Raw genomic sequence first — 6654 nt, 5'->3', positions numbered from 1 at the left:
GTCCACTGTCTGTGTGTCCGTAGTCCCGAGCAGACCCTGAGGTGACTCCACCCCTCGCAGGCATTACACTTGACTGAGGTGGAGTTGTGGTGTAATCGTCTTCGGCATACACAGCAGGTGTATATTTCTGGCCCAGGGTTTGACTCGATGCCAGCCCTGAGTAGGAGAATGCGTAGTGAATGTTGCCCTATGGACGGACAACTTCTGAGATACTTCGCCGACCTAAACGGGGTTAGATCGCCGAAACAACAGCCCTTGGTCGGGTGAAACCCGAGTCATTCCGGTACGTAGAACCGGCTGTCGTGGGAATGAGCAATCGGTGCTCTAACGGGTCGCTGCCTTATAGGCAGACATGCAGATCTACTCGGAGTGCCTTACCATAGATGCTCCAGAAGTTGCAAGAATTATGAGGAGGAGGAGACAGCTCTTCACCTTCTCTGTAAATGCCCGGCATTATCTAGAAGCAGACTGTGCTTTCTGGGGTCTCCTTTCTTTAATGACCTTAACAAATTGGGAGATTTAAACCCTAGATGTCTGGCGAGTTTCGTCAAGGATTCAAAATGGTTTAGCAAGGTGGAGTGAAAACTCTTAGTCGTGGTATCACAACCTTCATTTCACGGCCTATGTATGCCCCTGCGCAGCAGTGGCAGCCACATCTACCTACCTATAAAGAAAATACTTACCAAGATGTCCGTTCTCTGCGTTTACGCGCGTAATTATGGAGTTCATTCCATAAGAACATGTGTATACAACTCGTCTGTCAAACGCACGCATACGCATACGCTTGCCTATGGAGTTCTAGCTTTACTTCTGAGGGTACTATGCCTTTGGTTACGCAGAAATCAATCAATTCGGGTATTTTGTTTGTATATGCTGGCCAATATGTAGATTTTCCGGACGAGATCGGAAACAGATTCAGCTTTCTGTTAGCAGCGTAGTGTTGTAGTCCTTTAGAAGTAATAAGGCGAGAACCCCAGAAGGTATGATTTGCGTTGTAATCGCCTCCGACTATGAACCTATTTCCAAGGAAATTGCAAACCTTTCATATTCCGCAGTTTTGGGTGGGCTATAGATTGCGCACACTGTTAGCGGGCCTTTTCGATCTTCAACTACAATATTTGTTGCTTGTATAGAGTCCGTACGCCGTGGAATTGTGTTGTAATGCTTGATTGAGTTTCGAATTAGTATACCTGAGCTTTGTTGTCTGGAAGCATTGTGTGGTAGAATTTATATCTTGGGATTTCAAAGTGGGTAAAATGAGTTTAAGATATCAGGAGAATATCTATGTCTTGGGTCTGAAGAATCGCTTTAACTTCAAGTAAGTGGTTTGATAGCCCATTTGCGTTCCAAATAATAATTTTAAGGGGTTCGAAGATGCGCAGTGTTTAGTCGTAAGGGTGACGAGAAGAATCAAAATTTTTGTGACTTGTTGTGACCATTTCTCTCATTTCGTTTGTATTTTGGGTTTGAGCTAGAGTTTCAGAGCTATCTTGTAAGTCGGGTTGACCAGAGAGGGATTGGAAGCAGATTGTGCTGATTCTACCTGTTACTGAGAAGCACTACTAGGTGAGGTTTCCTTTTTTCTCAACTGTGGATATTTGAGTTTTTGAAGGTTTTTATAAACAAAACAGCCTTTATAGTTCGCTGGGTGATTACCATCGCATAGAGCACATTTGCGGATGCGTAGTCTCCTGAGCATTTAATGCATACCGGCCTTCTAGGGCTTTGTGTGGCCATATTGTTGGCAGTTGGCGCATTGAGGTATTTTGCGATTTGGTCACCTGATATATGTCCTTGTTGTTAGGGCTGGGTTTGAGCTCAATGATGAATAGTGTTAGCGGCCTTTGGGTTGTTTCATGTTTCATATTATAAACATTTGTAACTGTGTGACCAAGATTTTGCAGTGAGTCTATTAAATCTTGAGGATCCACAGACGTATGCATATTTTTAAGTACCACTTTGAAGGGCCTTTCTTGTTTCGATTTGTATGTATAGAACTCCGTATTTCGTTATCCTATTTGGGTAACAATCGATTTATAGGCATCTAGGGATGATGCTTGGACTTTGACGTCCTCGTTTCCCACAAGTTTTAGGTCGTACGAGTTTGGGACGGTTTTCCATTCATTACCTGGTTTTGACAGGATTGATGGAGATTTGCAAGAGTCAGCTTGCTGCTTTTGGTTGTAAGCAATTCATGCTGTTAATTTGCTGGTAGATACTAGCTTCAGAAGCGATGGCTTGAGGTAGAGCTGCAAAAGTATCGATATTCGCCGTACTCGATATTTTCGATATTTAAGAGACGAAAACTCGATATATCGATATATATCGTTAATTTTTAATTCTACATTGAAACACTGAAAAAACATCTACTCATTCAAAAAATGCATAGAACCATTTACCAACAGAAAATTTTATTATACATATATATGAGGTACGTATGTATGTATGAACAGTGACCCACACTCAAAATCACACAGTGATATTATTACAGTATTCGCAATGTTTTTTCATTCTATATTTTTTTCATTACATTTTTATAAAAGTATAGCTCAAAACTCTAACAAAAGCCATATAAACCTAAATTGTAAAATTTTTGCAAAAATTAGAAAAAAATCAAAAAAGTTTCTTAAAAATTGCGAACTTTTTAATAAGAATTTCTATAAAAAAATTTGGTATGCAGATTTTTAGTCTATTAAATCAGTCACTGATGTTGTTTGGCGCAAAAATAAGTAATGAGAAAAAGGCTTTGCCATAATCGATATCGAAAAAAATATCGATGTCGCCAAAAAAAAAACCAATTACTCGATACATCGACACTGACATCGATATATTTGCAGCTCTAGATTGAGGGCAAAGCCTCGGATGAGACCCCCCTTATGATGACGACCACGGCAAACGTTTAAAGGACTACGATTTGAGGGCATGCACCTGGAATGTCCGGACCCTTAATGGGGAAGGTGCCTCTGCCCGGCTGGTTGATGTCCTCGTAAGGCCAAAAGCTGACATCACCGCAATCCAAGAAATGCGTTGGACGGGGCAAGGCAAGCAATGTCTGGGGCCTTGCGACGTCTACTACAGCTGCCATGTAAAGGAGCGCAAATTCGGTGTTGGATTTGTGGTGGGAGAGAGACTCCGTCGCCGAGTACTGTCGTTCACCCCGGTGGACGAGCGTCTAGCCACAATCCGCATCAAAGCGAGATTCTTCAACATCTCGCTCATCTGCGCCCATGCCACGACGGAAGACAAGGATGAGGCATCCAAGGATCTCTTCTATGAGCGCTTGGAGCGCACGTACGAGCGCTGCCCCCGTCATGATATCAAAATCGTGCTTGGCGACTTCAATGCCAGGGTGGGCAAAGAAGGGATCTTTGGAACCACCGTCGGAAAATTCAGCCTCCACGACGAAACGTCCGACAACGGATTGAGGCTGATCGACTTCGCCGGGGCCCGAAACATGGTAGTATGCAGTACTAGGTTCAAGCATAAAAAGATCCATCAAGCTACCTGGCTGTCTCCGGATCGAAAAACGAGAAACCAAATCGATCATGTTGTGATAGACGGAAGGCACGCTTCCAGTGTTTTAGACGTACGCACACTCCGAGGCCCAAACATCGACTCGGACCACTATCTTGTTGCAGCCAAGATACGCACCCGCCTATGTGCAGCAAAAAATGTGCGCCCAAATATGCAAGGAAAGCTTAACGTCGAAAAGCTGCAATCACAACAGACAGCCAGCGCTTTCGCTACTCGACTCTCACACCTGCTCTCAGAGAGCACTCTTCAACAAACCGACATATGCGAGCAGTGGAACCACATTTCCCGCTCATTAAGTACCGCCGCCGAAGAAGTAGTCGGATTTCAGCGAGCCCGAAAGAACAACTGGTACGATGAGGAGTGTCAGGAAGCTGCAGAGAAAAAAGATGCCGCCTACAGGGCCACGCTGCGATCGGGCGCAACGCGCGCTATGTGGGACCGCTATAGGGATCTGAAGAGGGAAGCGAGACGTATTTGCCGCAACAAGAAGAGAGAGGCAGAAATACGTGAGTGCGAAGAGCTTGAAATGCTGGCCGACAGGAGGAATGCCCGAAAATTTTACCAGAGAGTTAGGCGACTTACGGAAGGTTTAAAGACCGGGGCGCACTCCTGTAAGAACAATAATGGCGACCTAGTAACTGATGTCCAGAGCGTACTTAAATTATGGAGGGAACACTTTTCCGCCCTACTAAATGGCAGCAGCACAGAAAGTTGTGGAGAAGAAGAACCCGAGCCCGCAGTCGATGATGACGGAGTCGACGTTCCACCGCCTGACTATGACGAGGTACGTATAGCAATAACGCGGCTGAAAAACAACAAAGCCGCTGGAGCTGACAGCCTGCCAGCTGAGCTATTCAAGTACGGCGGCGAGGAGTTGATAAGGTGCATGCATCAACTCTTGTGCAGAATATGGTCAGATGAACGCATGCCCGACGACTGGAATTTAAGTGTGCTCTGCCCAATCCACAAGAAAGGTGACCCCGCCATTCGCGCCAACTACCGCGGGATCAGCCTTCTAAGCATAGGTTACAAGGTCTTATCGAGCGTATTGTGTGAAAGACTGAAGCCCACCGTCAATGAACTGATTGGGCCTTATCAGTGTGGCTTTAGACCTGGCAAATCCACCATAGACCAGGTATTCACAATACGCCAAATCTTGGAAAAGACCCGCGAGAAAAGGATCGACACTCACCACCTATTTGTCGACTTTAAAGCCGCTTTTGACAGCACTAAAAGGAGTTGCCTATACGCCGCTATGTCTGAATTTGGCATCCCCTCAAAACTCATACGGCTGTGTAAAATGACGTTGAGCAATACCACCAGCTCCGTCAGAATTGGAAAAGACCTCTCCGAGCCGTTCGCCACAAAACGGGGTTTCAGACAGGGCGACTCCCTTTCATGTGACTTCTTTAATCTGATGTTGGAGAAGATAATAAGAGCTGCAGAACTGAACCGCTCAGGAACAATTTACTACAAGAGCGTGCAATTGATGGCTTATGCCGATGACATCGACATCATCGGTAACAAAAACCGCGAAGTCTGTTCTGCCTTTTCCAAGTTGGATAGGGAAGCAAAGCGCATGGGTCTGGTGGTAAACGAGGACAAGACGAAGTATCTCCTGTCATCAAACAAACAGTCAGCACATTCGCGCCTTGGCACCCACGTCACTGTTGACAGTTACAATTTCGAGAAAGTAGAGAATTTCGTTTACTTGGGAACCAGCATTAACACCGATAATAATGTCAGCATTGAAATCCAACGTAGAATCACTCTTGCCAACAAGTGCTACTTTGGACTGAGTAGGCAATTCAGGAGTAAAGTCCTCTCTCGACGTACGAAAACCACGCTCTATAAGTCACTCATCATGCCCGTGCTGGTATATGGCGCAGAAGCATGGACAATGACAACATCCGATGAGGCGGCTCTTGGGGTGTTTGAGAGAAAGATTTTGCGGAAGATTTACGGGCCTTTACGCGTTGGCGACGGCGAGTACCGCAGACGATGGAACGATGAGCTGTATGAGCTTTACAACGATATGGACATAGTGCAGCGAATTAAAATACAGCGGCTCCGCTGGCTTGGTCATGTCGTTCGAATGGACACCGACGCTCCAGCTCTGAAAGTATTCAACGCGGAACCCGCTGGTGGTAGCAGAGGAAGAGGGAGGCCCCCACTGCGATGGAAAGATCAGGTGGAGAAGGACTTGGCTTCACTTGGCGTTTCCAATTCGCGTCAGTTGGCACAGAGGAGAAACGACTGGCGAGCTTTGCTGAACTCGGCCAAAATCGCTTAGGCGGTTACAGCGCCAAAAAAGAAGAAGAAGAAGAGATTGAGGGCTTATTTTGTGGGTTTCCATCTTGTGAAGACTGTAATTGCTGTGATTGTTGTTGGCTTCCCTGCTGCGGTTTATGTTGTATTTGTAAATTGTACAATGTTTGCAAAAATTAGAAAAAAATCAAAAAAGTTTCTTAAAAATTGCGAACTTTTTAATAAGAATTTCTATAAAAAAATTTGGTGTGCAGATTTTTAATCTATTAAATCAGTCACTGATGTTGTTTGGCGCAAAAATAAGTAATGAGAAAATGGCTATGCCATACTCGATATCGAAAAAAAATATCGATGTCAGCAAAGAGAATCAATTACTCGATATATCGATACTGACATCGATATATTTGCAGCTCTAGATTGAGGGCTTATTTTGTGGGTTTCCATCTTGTGAAGACTGTAATTGCTGTGATTGTTGTTGGGTTCCCTGCTGCGGTTTATGTTGTATTTGCTGCGGGAGTAGGTGTTGTTGCGATTCTTGCATAGATGTCGCCTGTTTTCCTTTTTCGGATTTCCCCTCCACATTTGGGAGGGGTCCGATTTATAGGAATATCTACCTCAGTATATCCAGTAAACAAACTTAGCTATTTTTTTTCACCAAGTTTGGTCCCCATAAAGGACTAGTGTTGCAAGCAACGCTTTTTCGGCAATTAGGGTGTTGTGCAGCTATTTATTGTGTTGAAAATTATTTAAGCACTGGAGAGATTTATTCACATGGAATTGGAGATAGGGCTGATAGATTTATTTTAAATAAATTGTGAATCTGCGAAAATATCTTTTCAGCAGATGAATATA

The sequence above is a fragment of the Rhagoletis zephyria genome, unplaced genomic scaffold (genome assembly GCF_001687245.7).
Source record: "Rhagoletis zephyria isolate East Lansing unplaced genomic scaffold, Rhagoletis_zephyria_1.1 Rzeph_scaffold_02302, whole genome shotgun sequence".
Lineage (NCBI taxonomy): Eukaryota > Metazoa > Arthropoda > Insecta > Diptera > Tephritidae > Rhagoletis > Rhagoletis zephyria.
Note: the sequence above shows the minus strand (reverse complement) of the source record.